Source organism: Neolamprologus multifasciatus, chromosome 18 (genome assembly GCF_963576455.1).
Source record: "Neolamprologus multifasciatus chromosome 18, fNeoMul1.2, whole genome shotgun sequence".
Lineage (NCBI taxonomy): Eukaryota > Metazoa > Chordata > Actinopteri > Cichliformes > Cichlidae > Neolamprologus > Neolamprologus multifasciatus.
The window spans coordinates 20,467,916-20,489,226 of record NC_140456.1 but is presented as its reverse complement, the minus strand read 5'-3'; the positions used below and the strand labels follow the sequence as shown (position 1 = coordinate 20,489,226).

The 21,311-nt window shown below is 39.4% G+C and overlaps 1 protein-coding gene across 3 annotated transcripts in view; it reads right to left on the bottom strand.

Annotated features, from left to right (window-relative positions):
* The window catches only part of gpc1b (glypican 1b), a 63,164-nt gene that overhangs the window by 40,203 nt on the left and 1,650 nt on the right, over positions 1 to 21,311 (bottom strand). The window lies entirely within an intron of this gene.

Genomic DNA, 21,311 nt, shown 5'->3' with positions numbered 1-21,311 from the left:
TCTATTAACCAGTGAGTCATATTAAAAGCCTGATCTGAAAGAGGGTTTGACATGTGAACCAAAGCTGTACAAGGAAAGCCCTGTTTTGGCGATGTTGTCTGTGCATGGTGTGCGTGCCAAGCTGTCTATTTTGAAGTCAGGTCAGGACAGGCTAGCACTTCAGGCCTCTCTTAGTCACTGTGAGTCAGTAAATTGTCTTGACAACAGACGGATAGACACGGCTAACTGACGACCAGACAGAGCGACTGAAAAGCAAACAAACAGAAACATGTAAGTCACATGGCAGGAAAGAAGCGATAAGAGAATTTCAAATAAAGGAGCCAGGAAGCAGACCACAAACAAAGCCGAATGGGAAAGATTCACATTCAGCACACAAACCACTGGAAAGCAACCAAATGCCAAGGCAAAGATGAAGATGTTTAGGGAATGTCAAGGCTATTAAACCTGTGGTTTCTACTTTCCTCCTCGCCTCCAAACAAGCCGATCTGTCAAACCACCATGTCACTCCATTTTCCACAATCAGGAACCACCAAGTCATTGTTCTATGTAGGCCACCATCAGTGATGTCACACATCTCCTGCATTTTGCAAAGCAGCGTGGGCCTTGATAATTTACACATAATGACTGAAGAATCATTCCAGCTGTGCTTGTGCCTGTTGGGAAAAACAGGGGATTTTAGGAAACTGACTCATCGGATCTACAGGATGTTAGTGGCACACAAAGATGTTGAAGATCCGTCTAGTTTACTAGTAGCTTGTTTTATAGAACCTAAACATAGACTTAATTAGATTAAGATTTAAACCTTCCTGTGAAAGAGTGGTCAGCGGTGAGTCAAATACTACATTTAGACTTTAGCAAGGTACTTGAAATGAGGTAACCAAGTACAATGCAATGGATTTTGTTCTATAGCTTTAAATTAAACATTGCTCTAAGCGATTTCACTAAATTCAATAAAAATATGTTGAATGTTGACCACTAGCTGCAGCGTTTGCACATAAAGATGAGGTTTTACCAGTGTCCAGACCTTGATAATAAATTAAATTTTAAGAATTGATTCAGGCCTGGACAGTTGATCTCTGCCAAACTAGGAAATAAAGGAGCAACATTCCTCTGCTAATGGCCAAAAGCTCCAAATACTATTGACTTTGTCATGGGGGTAGCACTTGTTAGCAAGACAGGGCAAGGCTGACTGGTAACACAATGACCCTCTAAGTGTTGGCACAAGCTTAATGATGTGAAAAAATCATTAGCCCCCTAACTGCTTACTGGGGCAGTGGGCAGATTATGTGTAGTTAGAGAATTTATGTTCTGCTAAAGAAAAAAAAAATCCAGGCATTCGTGATGAGTAAGAGCTGCAGAAAATTACTGCTACCTATAGCTGTAATGGAAATTACATCCATGAGAATTTAAAACTAATCTGCAACTCTGATGCTAAAAACTAAGTCTGGAATATATATGTATATATTTTTTAAATGGGAAACATATGCATATGACACCAAAAGCAAGGTATGGTTGAGAAAGTAGAACCGGAGATATATGAACATCACAGAAGTGTGTTGAAAGAAGAATTTAAGGCACCTTAACAAAGCCACAGAGCATGTATGGTGTTAAGATTTCCACATGCTGCCTATTAGGCCTCTAGAATTCAAAATTCTGGCATATGGCCCATATGGGAGCAGCTTCATTGTACTGCTCTGACAGGTAAATGTAGAAGATGTATAAAGGAATGTTTCTATCTGTCACTCCCCTGTCTAATCCCCATTTCAGTCCAGGCCTGAAAGAGAGCTTTTCATGGTTTCATCTATGAAACAAGAAAACCTAAATGCTTGTCAAAGCTGCACTCGTGAACTTGGGAGTGCAGCAGTTCTGTGCTTGTTGCATTCCTCTGCCTGCCTGCCTCTGTCATTCGGTTCTTTTTTGACTCCCTTGCTCTGTCATACACTCTTTTATTGTCTTCCTCCATGAACCTCTGTGCCTGTTGACGTCATGTTTTCAGATGTGCTTCTGTTGTTTACCTTGATTTCTTGGTTTTCTTTCCAACTATACCTAAAGGTCTGTCATGCTTGTGCTTTAGGGTATGGCAAAGTTGCTCCTTTATCAGTTTTAAAGACATCAGATTTTCCCAAAGATTGCTTTTAAAGTGTTGGATTTTTTTTATTTATTTTTTGGTCTTTCTTAAAAATGTTACTACTCGGTTAAGTGACGATTTTACTACTATCATTACACAGATGCTTGTTTCTTGTTTCTTAGCATTAGCTGTGTGATAGACTGATGACCCATCCAGGGTGGGAGAGGCTTCTGCCTTCAAACAACCTTATGTTGGGTATGCAATTCAAATAATCAGTTGGTGCCTTGTAATACATGGGCATGTATAGTTTTAGCAGAAACTAGGAAATAAATTCCTGGGAAAAAAAACAATATAGCAGAAGAAATGTAAGAAGAAGAGGTTGAAGTCTGTGCTGTCCAAAACACTTGTAGTACTGTAAGTCTTCATGGGAAAATTGCAAGTAGCACACATATTAGCTAACATATATGTTTTAAGGGAGAAACAGAGAGGAATCTTATTACATTTTACCAACAGATCAAATTGTTGCTTTCTTTCAAAATGTCATAGAGTTTTCATTTTCCTTCAGCTGCTCCAATGCATCGCAGTGAGTGGGACAAAGCTTGTCCACTGTCCTCCTTCACTGGAAACAGTCATTAAAAAGGAGCTGGATTGTGCTGAAAGGGTAGATGGTTATCCTCCCGGAGTGAGATGAAGGCAGAGGAGGAGGGTGGGAGAGAGATTTGGGAAGAAGGCCACAGGGAGACAGACAGGCCACAGGCTTTTGCTGAAAGGGTGGATGGTTTAGCCATCCAACCAGAGAGGGAGGAGGAGAAAAGGCTGAGATAGAAAAAAAAAATTACAAAAAGGGAAATGCTGGCAGGAAGAAAGGAGAGAATGAGGAAAGAAAAGAAATTAAAATCCTTCTGTTATATAGCTCATGATTTTCTGACATGATGCATCAGAAGTCTTGACACCAGTGAAAGCAGACATGGGTTAGCATGTATTTGGCAGCATCACTGTTAAACTTCTGTGCGCGTATAGCTATTAATACTCTGGGACCCATTTTCTCTTTCAATATTGTTCTATACGCATAATAATTGGTTTCTATCAGCAAAATATTATACAGTTTTGTTAAATAATAAGAAGACTGTGACTAAAACTACATTTTACTTTCATTTTTTAATCTAATGGAATTGTTCAACATTATAAACCGCATATATTGACTTTCTTATCAGGATGGCCCTGCAGCTTATTGCAACTTCATGAAATCACACACACACACAACTTATTAAATGCACAAAAATGCTTTATATACATCAAGCAAGACTAAAACCTTAAATGCTGCTGTTAGAAAATGTAATTCATTTTATATTGATAAACTGATTAACATTTCAGAGTAGGCTGAGAAAGAAGGACTGTTTAAGGAGGTAATATAATAAGCTATACTTTACTCCAAATTATCCCCCACCATATTATTAACAGGGAATGTAATTCCTATTTCGGATTAGAGTGCCACCACCTGTCCCTCCCATCCAGCTGTGAGAAGGTGAATGCTCTTAAGTCCACAGGACATAAATGTGTTGAGTGAAGTCAGATCTTGCCTGACATCTGTAGCCTTTTCCTGCATCACAACTTCTAACAAAGCCCGTCGTTGTGTGGCCCAGCTTGTGCCCTCCGCCCACGCCCATCTAACAACCCAGATCCCACTGAACTGGCATCAGTCAATGGACAAAAAACTGTTTTAATTAACTTCAGATCTGTCAGCTACCGCTGAGCTACGCCAAAGTAGGCATGTAAGTTCATGCCCCATTTGATCTTTATGGGGATTTTTTCCCCTTAAATTAGAAGAGAGAAAGGTACACACATAATCCAGCAACTGAAAAAAAAATCCTTACAGAAATTTGCAGCCATACATAAAACATAGGACTCCACTTTGATCTGATGCATGTGCACTTTTGTGCATTTATACAGCAGGTGTTATGTGCGTCCGTGTAAGCCTTTGATGTAGATGTCCTGATTTTCATAACAATATATAATTTGTACAAAATAAACAGTACAATTGTAAGAGCTCATTACCCGGAAATAAAAAACCCCACTGCAATAGTTGTTAAAAAAGTCCTGAATCTGTGTGTCGCTAACGTTTAATTAGCAGTTATACAAAATCTTCTACTAGGAGGGCGAAGTAACTGGTGGCAATAGGGGAACTGCAGCTTGATTTCTAGTTAGCAGTTATCTAACAGCTGGCTGCAGAGTGCTGTCACAATGGAAGGCTGGTTTCTTTTCACCTATAGTGCAAAAAAGGAAAAGCAGAAGAGAGGGGAGAGAGAGCGGGTGTTTCCATTGCAGCAAAGCAGCATCGCTTCAGAGAGTAAAGACAGTGAACATCAAAGCTGGCCCTGGGCTAGAAAGAGGGAAGACAGAAGAGGAGGGAAGTTAGAACTCACAGACAGCGGTCCCTACTGAGAATCTTGGGTAAGGAAGAAAAAAAAAGGACACGGACTGGTTGAAAAAGAGGGAAAGAAAATAGAAAGTTAAAACTAAAGAGAAGGTCTTTTTACTTCAGAAAATGGAACACGAACTTGACAGAACATTATTAAGGTGGCTGTCTACAGGGGTAGTCACCACTTGACTGCCAGGGCAGATGTCTATATCGCCTAATACTGCTGGACTGCTCAACAAATGCCTTTACAAGGGCTACACAAGGCTTTAACTACAAGGACAGACCTGCTCATAAAAGCACATATCTGCTCCACAATGTTCCACACAGACACATGCAGTTCAAGAGTACAAACACACCACAGAAATGCATAGAGGTTCACCGGAAATCCAAAATCACAAAAGGCTCTGTTTGCTAAACAAGCATGAAGCGCTATCTTGCAGACAAAAAAAGACAGCCACGCCTTGAAAGGATCGCTACAAGGACAAACAGAGACACATGCACAAGCTCAAATCGCTTCCATCCACTTCCTCTTTCCCGACCTAAAGCGTTTCATTAACTGTGCTGCAGAGTGAAATGATAATTTCTCTTTGGACAGACTTTGCAGCAGTTAAGGGGGCAGTTAGCCATCTGAACCTGCTGCTGTGAATGTGTTTCACTGGGTGGCAGATGGGTTCAGATGGCAAGAATTCACGGGGATGCTGAGAGGCCAGGAGTGTGTTTCCCAAGGAGCTTAATTGAAAGAGATTGCAATCTAATCTGTGAGTAAACAGTCAGAGAAGAGCAGAAGCTTTCTTCCATCCATCATTTGCTACATCAGCAAATTTGAACAGGAAATCTTGACAAGGATCCGTTCTCACTAAAAACCTCCCAAATTTAGACACCAAGTTATAAAGCCTAATACTGGAATGACTTGTGATTGGTGATGACTGAATGGTGTTATAATTATCCAAATGTTTTTCCTGTTAATAACATGATAGGAAAGGCTATTAAGAATTACAGGTGCCACAGCTTAGACTGATTAAAATATTGATTTGATGATCATAGAGAAGCAGCAGCATGTTTATCATCACTGAAGGACAACTTTCAACAGAGTATGCACAAAAATATAATTTAGTCCTTTAGGTTAATATGAAATATAGCATTTTTAAACAAAATCAGTTTAGTTTGAATGTAGATTAATGCTCTATACAAACATAGATTTTGGCCCCATTTATTTAAAATTAGTAATAACCAATTCCAAATTACATGAATTGAAGAGATGCAAACTTTAAGAGAAAAAGGCTGATGATTTTACTTTCTAAAAAGTTATTGTGGGTATTATTTTGTAATATACACAGATTTTTGTTCTTCTTAGTTGTTTTCCAGATAATACCCTGTTGTGTTTTACGTAAGAGCACATATTATGTGCTCTTTTAACTGTCACGCTGTCAAAGAGCACATGCAATGAGAGACTTTGTGCATGTAAATGGGAAATTATCATCACACATGAAACGGAGTTCCACAGGGTTCTGTGCTGGGACCAATACTTTTTACATTATGTGCATTTCCCTGAAGTAATATTATTATAAAACACTGCATACATTTTTATTTCTATATAAATGATACCCGGTTACATTTATCTATGAAGCCAGATAACAAATTCAGTAAACTACAGGCATGTCTGAAAAATCTGGGTGACCTGTAATTTCTTACTTCTAAATTCAGACAAAGGCAAGGTTACTGCATTTGGCCCTGAAAATGTTAAAAACATGGTGTCTAACCAGATTACCTTGGCCTACAGTAGCACTTTGAGGACTTTTGGAGTTATCATTGATCAGGATATTTCCTTCAACATGCATTTTACACAAATAAGTAGGACTGAATAGCATTTTGTCTCAGAGTGATGGTGAAAAATTCGTTCATGCATTCCCTGCTTCTAGGATAGACTACTGTAATTCATTTTTATCAGACTGTTTCCTAAAAAGCCTTTAGTTAATCAAAAAACAGTGCAGCCAGTACTGACAGGGACTAGAACGAGAGATCGTATTTCTCCTTATGTCTCCAATATTAGCTTCTCTTAATTGGCTTCCTATGTAAATCCAGAATTCCTTCTCTTCACATATAGTCTTTATAATCATACTCTGTCATATCTTAAAGACCTCCCAGTAGCATATTAATGTAAAAGAGCACGTTGCTCTCAGACTCCAGGCTTAAATTTGGCTCCTAGAGTGTCTTAAAGTAGAATTGGAGGCAGAGCCTTCAGCTCTCAGTCTCCTGTCCTTTGGAACCAGCTCCCAGTTTGGATTCAGGAGACAGAAACCCTCTCTGCTTTTAAGATCAGAGTTAAAACTTCCATTTTTTGATAAAGATTATAGTTAAGGCTGGATCAGGTGACCCTGAAGTATCCCTCATTTATACTGCTATAGTCTAAAGCTGCTAATTAGCAGTATGATAACCACTCATTTAATGTCAGCAGAGTGTTTTGTATTATTATTCATCAGCCATGGAGTGATTAAATTATACAGTGTGGTTCCTGAATTTACAGAAAGGAAAACTGAAGGCAAAGGGCAAATTGTATGCGTCAAGGTAGTGTGTGTGAGTTTACTGCCTGCCCAGCTAGCTGAGGTGAAACACAGACATTGGCAAATAATTTAAGTTTCTATCAGCTCAGTGTCACACTCCAGTTTCTCATAGTCTGAGCCGCCTCAGTAACCCGAGGCTACACATCACTGCCTCAGAGAGTAACACAGAGGAGTTAGGCAGTGCTCCACCCACAGTTATTTAGTTATTTTGTATCCTTTGATTTTTCTGTTTTTGTTTTTTAATTTATTCATTCTATTTTTTTTCATTCATTTAGACATCATTCAAAGTGAGCAGGGCCAGGGAATAAGAAAGATAGCAGACCACATTTATAAAAAATTCAAAAAAGAGTGACTTCTGGATAAGTGTGACAGCTGTGCTTAATCGTGGCAAGCTAACCAAGAGAGATATGAAGAGAGCAAAGAGTAAAAGAAGGCGAGGAAAGCTCACAAGAGGAAGTGAGAGCCCGAGGGGTGAAAAAAAGGTAAGTTTAATTTCTAAAGTCATATCGGGAAAAAACACTAGGGGCCTAAAAATGAATGGAAGCTTTAAGAAGAAAGGGTCTTCTTACAGTAATAGAGTTGATTCCAGTAAAAGCACAACTCTCTTGAGAAAGCATCCCAATATGAAACATCAGAACTTCTCTTTGTGTTTCTCTTATTGCAAAGAAAAGTAAAAAAAAACAGGAACATTGCTTTTTCTTTTGTTACGTTTTTCCCCAGCCTAATGTACTTTCTACAAGGAGTTCATTTTAAACGGGAAAGTAATCTAAAATTGTGTTATTAAATATATATTACTATAATACCTAGTAATTATAGATATATAGAAGTTCGTTTTGAAGAACAAAATAATTCAGTCTGTAGAAGGAGAATATATGATGACCAAAATCTGCCTGGGAAATGACCTACACAAGTCCCACTTACCTCGGTTCAGCCCTTTCAGTCCTCCAGGCCCTGGCCATTCATCAGCAGACATCACATGACAAACCAAAACCATTCATCCTGAGCCACAGCCTCTTCTGCCCAAAAGGATTTGTGATTCAATTTGACTGAGTGATGCCCTGGGCCTCAGGGCTGGGACTGAGTCTGCTAGGGTTTGCTGGGAAAGTAGGGTGCATGGTATAGGGACACGCAAAGGACAGACTGTATGACAGAGCGCTGCCACTACTGCTGCATCACAGCTACATGTGCTGTTCATAACATTGTTTTTAGAGGACACACAAAGCTGACAAATACAAAGACAAACACACATATATAAGATGAAAAAATGATGCAGCATGCAACTTTTCTTTGTAACAAGACAGATAACAAGATCAAGTGGCTATAAAAGACGTGATTCTTAGCTAAAATTCAAAAAAGGCACACATAAAGAATGACATAATGAAACTGAACGTGTGTGAAAAAGTAATGACTTATAAGCCCTTTGAATCATCTCACAGCTTCTCTTTTTATCTCAGTAGGACGGTAGCAGGAGCATGAAAGATTTAAAGAGAAGGCTTTTAGTTTAAACCAGATCCTGGACTAAATACGCATACTCAAGCACAAAATGAAGAGCAGAGATGCTAGACTATCTCTGACAAAGCTTTCTGTTACAATCACCAATAAAGTCACTGGATACAAACGGTGCAAGACAGTTGAGCTTCCCTTAAGGTGTCAAATACGACACTGATGAGTCAGGGATTTCAGCTGAAATACACTGCTGCAAGATATCGAACTCACTGTATCACGTTCTGCATATTTTCAGTCAGCTGAGAGCTTCAGACAGGCTGCAGAGGAGAACAGCGTAAGATGAAAGACTGTGTCTATCCTTGCCTCCTACTGCCATGCCTTTATTACATTCCAGTCAGCTTAAAAACTGGCTGTGTTCCTGTTTCTTTCAACACAACCTTTCCAAATTTCAGGTGGTCCAGAATGCTACCGTAAGGTAAGAGAACATACCATATACAACTGTCTTTAATACATTCTTTAACATGTTTTTTTACTTTGACTTTTTTTGACTTTTTATCTTTGTACTCATGCTCCATCATCCATCATTTAGAAATATGCCCGATTTAGCTTGAATTATACTGATGGTACAGTTATTTTAGATGTAAAGCATTTTCTTTCTGCCATGTCAATAAAGCTATTTTTAAACTTTCTATTGCCACAAATTAGAAAAATGTGTTGTCTAATATGAGTGCTTATTAAAAAAAAGAACAAAGTAATGCAAGACGAGTAGTTTTTGATAGGACAACTTGAAATACACTCGGATTTACATTTTATATGTTATAATAAGTGATTCAGGCATGCACTAAGGGTTGACAGAGTTCACTGGGAAGATGTAAAATATTTATGCAAGAATACTCTGCAGGGTGGGAAGAAGAGATGAAGACTGCAAAGGACAAGAAATAAGACAAATGAAACACTAATAAGTGAGTCCAACTATAATGTTTGGTGTTACAGCTGAAGAGAAGCTGGGGAAAGCTAAATAAGTCATTGGCATTGGCAAGTTCATTTGTTTTCTGCTTGCCCTCCTCAATAAACAAGCAGAGAATAGTAAAAAGGGGGTGTTGACAGGGTACAGTAGAGGAAGCCCTTTTTCAGCATTTTGTTCAGTCATGTGCTGCCAAGTTGTATAGAGCCAAGCAGCTATAACATATTCCTTACACGTGTTCCAAACTGGCTTTCCCCTACTCTTTTATTTTTAGGCAGACAGATATACAGGAGCACTACTAGCAATTAAGTGGTTCATATGGCATGTCTATTTGGAGGTTACGATGCTCATAAACAGGCAAAGAAAAGGGAGACACACTGAGAAACTGACGAGAGTTAGTAAAATTGGCTGGTAAAGGGAGTGGACAGACGGGAAAGGGAAAAAAGAACATGTTAAGGAAGAAGTGAATAGTGAGTCAGAAAAGTGGTGGTGGTGATATGTGTGTGTGTGTGTGGGGGGGGGGGGGGAGCCATAGAGGTAAAGCTTTGGGTAATAAAAACTAATCTTATACTAGCAACCAGGATGACAATTGACAGTAATTGCATATTTTCCCCCTGTAATTATGAGCTTTTTTTATGCGACCCTCTTCTCACAAGGTCTTAGTAATCCTCCGGTCATTTCCTGCTCCTCCATCCTCAGACAGTCACTCTACCTCCAAAATTAAATCGCAAGGGCTGGTCAAGCCAAATAAGCAAACCACCATGAACTACTCAGGCCTTTCTTGGTCACAAATAATGCTTGACAAATGATGTCACATGAAATCAGATCTCACTATTTAAATAGAGAAGAATGTGCTTAGAAAGCACTAAATCTAACAGAAGATGAGAGTTGGAGTGGACTCGGATTTTTTTTGTTTTAAATGGAAGAAACTGCTTTACCAGAAACTGGAAGACAGAGATCTTAAAAAGACTAAAGTACACATTTAGAAGAACGTATTTGAGTATCCTGTTTGCTGCAAGAACTAATGCCATGAAAGGCCAGTGATCTTTGCAGTTTATTGCAATTAGAAAGTTGAGGTCCCAAAAATGTACCAGATGGAGAAGCAGACATGCTGTGGGATCATGGAGTTTTTGAAAGTCTGTTAAAACTGCTAAACTGAAAGTTTCCACTGTAAACACGTTCAAACTAAGAGCAAAGGAAGATGGTGCATGTAGGAAAATAGATTTACAGGAAGAATCAAAATGGCATTAATACTTTTTTTTATAAAGAAGTCATTAATCAGCCATAGCCAGATCTTTAATTCATTTTAAAAAATCATCGCATGACCTTTATTCATTAGGAGCACACTTTGTCAGAGCCGTGCTGAAAATCTAGCCTATGCATTTGTTACTTCCAAGTTGGACTACTGTGGTACCTTATTATCAGGATGTTCCAATAGCCTTATAAAAGCCCTCCATCTGATCTAAAACACGACTGCAGGAGTACTGACAGAAATTAGAAAAAGAGATCATTTTTCTCCCATATTAACTTCTGCTCAGTGGCTCCCAGTAACAGTCTGAAAAGGTTTTAAAATTCTCCTCCTTACATACAAAGCCCTTAATGGCCAAGCTCCATCATATAAAAAGACCTCTTAGTACCATATTATCCCAACAGAGCACTTTGCTCTCTGAATTCAGGCTTACTTGTGGTTGTTAGAGTTTCCAAAAGTAGAATGTTAAGCAGAGCCTTTTAGTTTTCAGGCTCTCCCCTTCTGTAGTACCAGCTCCCAGTCTCTGCCGGGCAGACAGATGCCCTCGGCACTTTCCACTTTTATTTTAAAAAAAGGAGGAACCTATATTGTACCATATATTTATCTATTGCTTAAGAAATAAAAGGAAATAAATAAAAAATTACACACGCTTTAAAAAAAAATCTGATTATGTGCAAGTAAAACCACATGACTGTATTTTACACTGCAGGTGTGCCTTTTAGTTAAGGTGCAGGAAGAGCACTGGGCCACAGTAGTGTGGGGAGCAGCACCTTATGGTGTGATTGGCACTCCTCCTGCGACTTTGCTAATCAGCTTCTCCCTTTTATGCAGTCGCGTGCTGGGGCCGGATGGCACACACAGTGAGACTTCATGGCTGACGCTGTGCTGTGCACTGAGCTAAGAAGACAAATTTCCTTGAGTTGTTTAAAGTTCAGTATGCAGGGCAAGCACACAGTTTCTTTTTGCTTTTTTTTTTACATTTGTGTGTGTGTGTCTGCACAGTGGCGAAAATAACCTTTATCTGTGTCTCAGAGCCCATGGTAGTGGCAGTCCCTCCTACAACATTATTGACAAAAATTTGAAATAACTCGTGAAAAATCTATACATCCTTCCAACCTGAAATCTTCCCAGCATGCCTCTTATGTGTGACAGTTCCTATATCACTGACCTTTTGATAAATGCTACACTTCTATATATTTGACTACCAAGACCTCAAAATGAGACACTCTACTTTTCTGCTCTTTATGTATTTATATGCCATTATCCGGTCGTTAAGTCTGATGTCACTAGCCGTGTCTGGGCCTAAACTCCGCTGCAGGTCCATATATCAATCGATCACTATGGCATTACTGAGAGTTGAAAAACTGTCTAAAGTCTTTCATCTTTAATAAAATGATCAGCGTTCTGCTCTACCAGGTGTAACAATTGAGTTTACCATCCAGGCATCCATGAAAACAGAATGTATGACATTTAACGGAGTTAGAAGTTAGCAGGAAGTTAGTTCGCTAGCTTCAATCTAAATACAATATAGCATGTCCTGACTGCGGGGTTTTGGAAACAAATTAAAACGTACAGCTCTGTTATCACTTCCAACATAAATGAAGACAGAAAACTAAACAGCAGTGACGTTTGTAGGGTTACTGAAGTTTGGCTAGCTGGTATATAATGATGTGCTACGTGACCGCTAGCGACACAGCTATGTTAGTGTAATATAAACAAGCTAACTGTTTTTCCACTCGATAAAAGTTAACGTGAGTGTTCTCGGTGGTCAGGAACAAATGTAATCGCATGGCAGGATGCTGTAAAAGGACCAAACTTCAGCCAGGAGAACAACTGAGGTAATCCATCCACAATACGAGGTTAGTCATTCATATACTGCTGCATGGGCTGGGCTGTAGTTACATCCTAAGGTTTTAAAAACTGAGCTTAAATAAATGATTAGCGGTAATAAAAGCCGAGGGAGGTCAACAGTGATCACTGACTGTTTTAGGAGCTTTTTGAGATTAAATAGAAGAAAATACAAAACATTAAACATGTTAACAACACAAAAGCCATATTAAACGCAGACTACTTTAGGCCCGGAAGTAGGATTCGTCACGTCATCACTTAACGACCAGATTGCATGTGATATGTCTTATTGTCTCTCCCTCATAGTTTCATAACTCCTATCTAGTCATTTTTCTTATGTGTCCATCTGCCTTTGCCAGCTAAGCTGCATGTTAATAATCTGTTATTACTGGGCCAACCCACTGTCCACCTTTTACTGTTTGTTGCTTCTAAATACACGTCTCTTCTCTCTCTCCACTCGCCTCTCATCAACCAGTCGAAGCACAGGCCAGGTTCTCTTTGAGATGTTAAAAAGGTATTTTTTTTCACAACTGGTTTAATTGTTGGGTTTCTCTCTAAAATATTGTTAAATCTTCACCTCAATATACAAAGATTCAAATGAAATGTTTAAGAAAATACATGTTGTACTTCTTCTCATATTGTTTATGTATCTCTCTACTAAAGCTTGGAGGACAGACAACTCAAACGCAGCTCTTGACTTTCTATAGAGCCAACCATATAGCCATATGGAGCCATGAAAATCACAAACGAGCAACAGAAGCAAACCAGCTTTGTTTTTGCAGCGCATCTGCGAACATGCAGTAAATTTGCAATGAAAAATAAATGAATTCACAACTTCCTCTGCAGGAGCAGATATGGAAAGAATGAGAGCAATATAAGCTCAAAGCCAGAAAAGACTTTGGGAAAGAGGAAGTATGCAGTGGGAGGAAATAATTAGAGTAATAGAAAATAGTGTGAAACAGTTTATCTCGCTGAGAGAAAATCTTCAGGAAATTATGAATGCCAAAAAAAAAGCAGTAATAGCTATTGTGTGCAGGCACTTGTCTATAGCAGCTAAAAAAATCCTTCAAATGACCAATTAAATTTTTTTTTTTAAAAAGGTCAGAGCTGGAGATTTGATAGAGCAGAAGAGAATGCGGCAACGTGTCTGCATCCAAAGTACGGAAACACGCTCCGTGGAAGGGATTACAGAGAGTGATGTTTACACCTCGGGGGAGAGGATGAGAAAACGAAGACAAAGAGGATATTCATGACTCGAGAAACACCTGGGAAGCCTGCATCTCTCACACAGTGATTCAGAAACATGTGTACTTGCTGAAGGTTTAATAACTTGCAGTCATGTTTCTGCCAATTTTTATTCCAAAGATGTCGCCTATGTTTTCCTCAGTGCGCTAATAAAAAGGGGGTGTGCAGTTGTGGGATATGCTGCTATACCTGTGTGTGCACTATTAATTCAGTTTCTACTGTGCATGCCAGATGTCATTGGACAGATTATAGGTATTCACTTCTTTCTTTTTTTTTTCTTTTTTTTTTTACCAACTTTTTATTTTCTTTTTTTATTCACTGGCACAATCTCTCTTAAATGCCCATTTCAGCTTTTTTTTTAATATGTTTGTAGATATAAGCCTGACAGCTGTTTCCATGGATTCTTTTAATTATACTGCGTATACAGAACTGGATCTGAAGTGAAGGAAGCGCTTAGGAGTGTGCCGAAGCTTCACAAGAAGCATTAGTGAGAAAATGTAGCTGCCACACACAAATCATTTCAAACAGTGGAATACAAAGCATTTCCTAGTCATATGGCTCAACACTTAGCTGACATGTGCATTCTTTCTCTGCTTTAAAACTAACATCTTGGGGAGTGGGATGGTCTGTAAGAAAAAACAATAATTTGATCATCATCTTGGGCTGTTGTAATCTCTAATCGGCATTTTTTCATAGGTTTCATTGATTATTTATTTCAGGGATTCATGCACAGCCTGTGAGATTTATAAACTCAGGCAACAGGAAAACAAATCAATCAATAAAATATAAAATAAAATACAAGCTGAAGATTTTTCTTTCTGTAGAAATCACTATTTTTGAAGAAATCTGCTTCAAATACCCAATAAACAGATAAATGTATCATCAAGGCAAATAAATTGGTAATCACAATCAAACAGTCAAATGAATACTCCAACTCCATACATGCGTTTGCATCTACTAAATTTGTTGCTGTAATGCTGTATAGGCATAGGATTTCCCCTCTGAGGAGCGTCTTAGCTGAAGTACAAAGATCTCCCAGCATATCCTGTGGTTCACACCTGCAGACGGAATATATGTGTGTTTTCTAGGGTGTGTCACATTGCAAAAACAAGAAAGAAAATCATACTGCACGGCCTCAATTGAAACGGCATTAGCCATTGGTTTGTGTTTGAAGCAGCTGGAGTAACAGAAAGAACGCTCTCATACAGCCGTAGCAAGATCCTTGACACTTCAAATTCTCGCCTAAACTAAAGAAAGCACCGCTGGAGGGGACATGAGTCGCAGCAGCATGGCAATGGCAAACATGCACATTAACGTAACTGAAGAAAAAGCTAAATACAAATGTCTGCAGTCATGCACAAACACAGTTTTGCACATGAGGACAGAAAATGAAAAGAAAGCAGTTTTTAAACTCTAGGAGCCGTGCACGGTGCACACATTCACGGCACACCCACAAAAGAAGATTCACTTCTAGGCTCGTGGAGACACCGGGTACACATGTGCACACACATCTGCACCCAACCTTCCCCTTTCCCTGCTCCACTATCCCCCACTCGCTTCCACACACATAGAAACATACACACAACTAGAGACACTGAAGGAGCTTGCTGTGATGAGGGAATAATTCTCCTTTTGACACAACCAATTCCTCTGAAGACAAAAGACGAATCATACACTGACACACTGCAGCCCTCTGAGGGAAGCAACACACAAGCCCCTGATTCCACACACACACACACACACACACACACACACACACATGCCTGATGCAAAGACACCGCCATCCCCTGTTATCTGTGCTGTCATCTGTGTGTCTGCTGTTTCTGTGTGTGCTTTCATATAGAGGGCTCTACATGTGAAGTCCTTCTCTCGCATTTGATAAGTGACAGTGAACATAAGACAAGGGGAGCCCAAGATGAGAGAAGAGGAAGTGGTGGCTGTCAATGAAACTCACGTAGGTCAGAGAGGAAGCAGATGATGCTTGTCAAGGTAGTACATCACATTCTAAAACCCAGCCGCCAGTCTCTCAGAGCACCTCAATTTCTTACCTTTTACAAGGTGTGGGAAATAGTTGTAATTTTCTGACATTAGTCATAGGAAGTGAAAGCAAAAATAACAGCAGGTTGGTTAGTCTGCCAAAAAAAATGAGTCAAATTAAGTAGTTGATGCTTTCCTCCGGCACATTTGCATGTTTCTAACAGGCTTTTCGAGAATAAACAGTGATTACACAAGGACTTTTTTAAAAGAGGTTGTTTTCCTTTAACTGTTTTCCTTGTCATAATTTATCATTTTTTTTGTGTGTTATATTTATTTATTTTGTTTTCTTACAGTTGGTTAAGAGGGCAGGGCAGGACAAGAAAAACCAAGCAGACCAACCAGGGCAGGCCAAGTCAGTCAGCAGTCCATCTCTCTCCCTCTGTCTCTCTGTGTGTGAACTTCAAACATGATGTGGTCTGTTTCATGCTCCCTGCAGCCCATTATGGCTTAATGCTTCAAGAGGCTTCTTACTGACTTCAGCATTTAACAACTTTGGTGTTTTCATTTGGTACACTAGCACACACACACACACACACACACACACACACAGAGAAATGCACGCTCACAAACACTCTAGTGCTACACACAAACAAGCACAGACAGGAGCCCAGATGCAGGAATTGACAGACTTTAAACTGCAGCAGAGTTATGAGCCTGCACGCTGTGATACTGAAACAACTGTTGCTTTTGCTTTAATCTGTTTGAAGAGGAAGACCAACAGAAGCATGGGGCTTTATGCTGACATCAACCTTCAAATAAGCTTCAGCTCTCTTATCTTCGAGTCAGTTAATGAGTTCCATTCATATGTAATTCTGTGTGATCAATTAGTTATCCAGCATAAGGAGAATAAGAAAACCACATCAGTGGGAATAAGGGATAGAGATAGGGCTAACACTTATCTCAACACACACAGTATTTTCTATTTATGTTTAAGTTTGCTGAGTCCCTTTATCTACAAAGAGTCCTTTATAGAAAAGGGACTACACGTGTGATCGTTTATCCATCTGGCTTACATGCTTGCATAACTTGTGCATTGCAGACTTGCAATGTTGGATGTGTTAGTGTTAAAGTGTAATGAAATTCAACCTAGTGAGGTAGTTTAAGAAAAAAACTATATTTTTTTCTTTTTCTTTTTCTACTACGTAAGGGTACTTCAGGCAAAAATGAGCCAAATACTACTACTTAATAACTTAAGATATTAGGTTGTCATATTAGTAGAATTTCAAACTCAATACAGATACCCAGAACAATATAAGCTATTTAATACCACTGTCAGAACCAAGGGGAAAAAAATGACCAGTGTGATAGCGTTAAACTGCCATCAACAGACAGACAGAACAGACATTTGGAGCACCAACATTAACATTGCCATTTTATTATTAGCCCTAGCTGCTAGCCACTACCTTAATGATAATAGATGGCTAATGTGGCTATGGGGTAACTGCTAACAGTTAAAGAGCTAACAGTTAAAGCCGTGTGCCAGCTCAGTTAACATTTATGGGAACTATTCAATACTTCAGTGTTGTTAAAACTGGAGCTTTACTGACTTTAATCTAGAATTCCCACATAAAGTGTTGTTCAGTGTTGTGAACATCAACTACTTCAGCTGGTAGCGAAGAGACAGGCCTGCCTGCGTGCATTTGTGAAGTGTGCAAACTGGAAATGCTAAAGACTGCACTGCTGGTATTGGCACTTTTGCAAATGACTAATGTAATCTGACTGCCTTTTTTTTTTAGAATCCATCAGTGTCTGAGTACCGATTTTTTTATTTGTTTTGACAATCCTGCTTGGACATGGACGTGACAAGAATACGTCCACCTGCAGTCACATTTATGCAACACGTGTATTTAAGCTGAGATGTTGCATTTAAAGCATTATTTCCACAAATATTAACCATACATCTAATCACAGTGCAAGTATTTTGATGGCTATATGTATAGAGACTGAGAACAGAGTCCCTATGACTGCTTTTACCGAGTGTGGTTTCATTATATACTTCACAGCAAAGGAAACTAACAAAGGGGGGGGGGGGGGGGGGAAGTAAATGTAAAATGTAAAACTAATATTTCAATAGTGCAAAGTGCTTAACCAAGCTTGTCTTCATTTCCTGCAAACGCACTTTCATTATAGTATAGCTCTTTGCTGTTACAATAACATAATGCATCCACTTGAGAGTAAGCTAATAAGAACACAGTGGGACAATGATGTCCAAATAATCTGTAAAACTGTGGAATTATTTTTTGTATTATCCTTACTGGCATGAGAGTACATTGCTGAGGGTGCATAAATGATACGACACCACAAGCGTCTTACTGCAACTTTCCAAATATAATCTATATTTTAATAAAATACCCATTTACTTTGGGAGGCTTTTTAGCCTTTATTATGATAGGACAATTGAAAGCCCTATCATAAAAACCCCAGAGCAGATTTGAACATGGGCCTCTGCAATAACCATACAAAAGATAGTGCTGCTCAAGATAGTGAGCATTACTATTTGTTTGCTGTTGTGGAGTTGATTTTGCAGCCTTTCTGTGGCTTGCCAGCTTTTTTTTTTTTTTTTTTTTTTTTTACTGGCAATGGACTTCTTCTACATTTAACCTCTGGCTGAAAAGAGGAGTAAGGGGAAGCAAACACTCTTAGCAGCCAGTATTTTAGCCTTAGTCAAAGAGATGAGAGGAGTGACCAGCTTTTAACTTCAGTGCTACTTTTTTCCCCTAAATTCTGAGTGAAGCTGTCGAGTTCAAAACATTCTCATACTTCTCATGGTGGGCTGCCATACAGACCAGTCCATATTTCCAGCCACAAGCCAGTCTTTAGTCAAGAAGAGTTCCTAGCAGCCTTGGTAAATAGCAGTCCTACTGTATCATTAGCCAAACACTGGTTATAATGACACTCCAGAGCACTGTGCAACTCACAGTCAGTGTGTAGCAACCAGCAACCAACAACACAAATACAGCATGGGAAAATCAATGGCATACCAAAATGTTACCAGCCTTCCTGCAGATGTCTCATACAGCTTGTCTCTTTGTATAGGCTTATGTGACATTGAGGATCTAACGCTCGGTGGCTGCCAACTGCTTTCAAAGAGTGCCTGGCGCCTCTCTCTTTAAGAGCCGATGAGAGAGAAACACAGAGAGATGAAGAATGTCATCCCCTGAAAGACAACAGGATAAGTCATCAAGACTGTCAAGATGGGGTGGGACAGGGAGGGGGCAGCGCAGCGAGGAGACATAAAAATCAATCATCCATTTTTTTGGTAAACATGGATGAAAAAAAAAGCTGTTTCCAAAACTGATTACACTCTACAGAGCTGAAATAGCATCATCATGCTCATTTAAAAGCATCAATCAGCTCACTTTAGCCCCTGTGAACTTGTTTAAGGAGCTCAAATTATAGTTCCCCCATGGTCATTATGTCAACACAGCGATAACAAACAGCTCACCCTTAACTCAATAGCTCTCCTTCTCGTGGCTTTTTCTGCAGGGCAAATTACTTAAGAGTAGGGGGCTATCCAAGATGCTAAAGGAGGCACATCCATGTGATATCTAGGAACCTTTGTTCACAGCTGACTGAGGAATATCAGATGGAGCCTGTGATATGGGGTCAGATTTACTGCACATGTATACTTAATGCCTTAAAAAAGTCAAATTAACAGAAATTAACTTAGTTCAGAACTTGTCTCTTCAAATTTGATTTACCTAGATGTCCGCACTCCATGCTCAAGATTTATACATCTTAAAAAAGAAATTTAGTGTTTGGCTCATAACTGCACGAACTGTTTTCTGTGCCTGAGTAATAATTATTTCATAAACTGTGCAGTGGCCATGAAAAAAGGATTTGAAAGTACTAAAAGTGGACATCATTTTCACAGTTGGAATGCAACTCTTCCTCCCAAAACTGAGTCACTCAGTATGTGACCTTGAGTCAGGCCCAGCCAATACTTTACGCTGATCGAACCCCCGTGTCACAGCAGGAAACAAACTCTGCAAATGTCAGAGATCAACTGCAGCATTCGGGCGGCTCATATTTTGGAGGAATAAATGGAGCACCTGAAGTGTATTTTATGCTAGAGAACAAAAATATAGAGACACAAGGAAAGTATTGCTGATGTGCAAAGCCTATCCATTGTCTCATCTGTCTCATCCTCAGTTCCTGTGTCTCCCTCTTCTCTCTCACTGAGGAGGCATTGACCCCAAACTTAAGTAAGCTCCACGTCATTGATTGAAACAAGTGATACAGTTAATGTCGTGACAAGACAGATTCCCTCTTTAAAGCATTATGGATTACAGACATTTAGAAGAAGGGGGTATCTCTAAGGAACCAGGGCTGGTGTTAATTCCGTCAATTGATTTATTCAATGTGTCTGTCAAGTAAATGAGAAGTGTCCACTTACCACTTGGCCCTTTACTGCTAACTAAAGATAAATGGAGTGATGATTTTTTTTACAGTTTCATCTGCTTTCTATAGCACTGTCAAATTTGATCTTTTCAACTACCCTACCTAAGAGTGTAATCACTTGAAAGGATTTACTTTGCGTTATCGTGCTCCCCATTCACACTCATCCTGTTGCCTCTCAGAGAGAGCTCAACATTAAGCAGAAAACTAAGAGAGTTTAAAAAGAATATCTGACTTTTCTAAACCACATCCCCCCCCCCTTTTTTTTTCCTGCATCCACACTGTGTTGTGTTAGAACTTAACCGGAAAACACATCACAGTTTTGTGCAAGGGTCAAGGGTGTGAGATGCGTGACACTCTTGTCTCAGAACTGTTCAGTCTGTGCTGACCAACCTCTCAATCTTCACAGGGGAGGCGAGTTTATCTGCTGCTACTGGCTCTCGGGACGGGGAATTGGACAGTGGAGGAAAAAATATATAGTGTATGTCAATCTGGGATAGGAAAAGGTGTCTTTTTGCAAAATCCAAATGTAAATTGAGTAGATTGCTTTGTATGTGTTGCCATCTACATCTTTTTTTTTTTTTTTTACTTTTTTTTGAAAGGCACTCACTGCATTCAGAGTCTGCGGAAATGGAAAAAGTTCAAAAAGAGTTTAAAAGTGAGTGATGTTCCATTTGAATCTACATAAAAAACGGGACCATGAGCATAGATGTCCTGTCCTTGCATGTGTGATACTGTAACTGTAGAGCAGAAAAGTGTGTGTGTGTGTGTGTGTGTGTGTGTGTGTGTGTGTGTGTGTGTGTGTGTGTGTGTGTTTATATGCTTGAAAGCATTGCACTGAATTCCAGGGGAGGCAAACATGCAATCATCTAAACTGCAAAGGGGCTTGTGACTGCCTTACATCAGCCCCTGAATGACACAGTGAGCAGCATCATATTTGCATGGTTACAGCACATGGTCAAGTGACTGGCAATTTATAGGGTGGCAATTCCCCACAAGAGGATGACACAGTTTAAAGAAGAGGCAGAATTAGGGAGTGTCTTCAGGAGTTAGCAGCTTTTTTTTGTTTTTCTAAT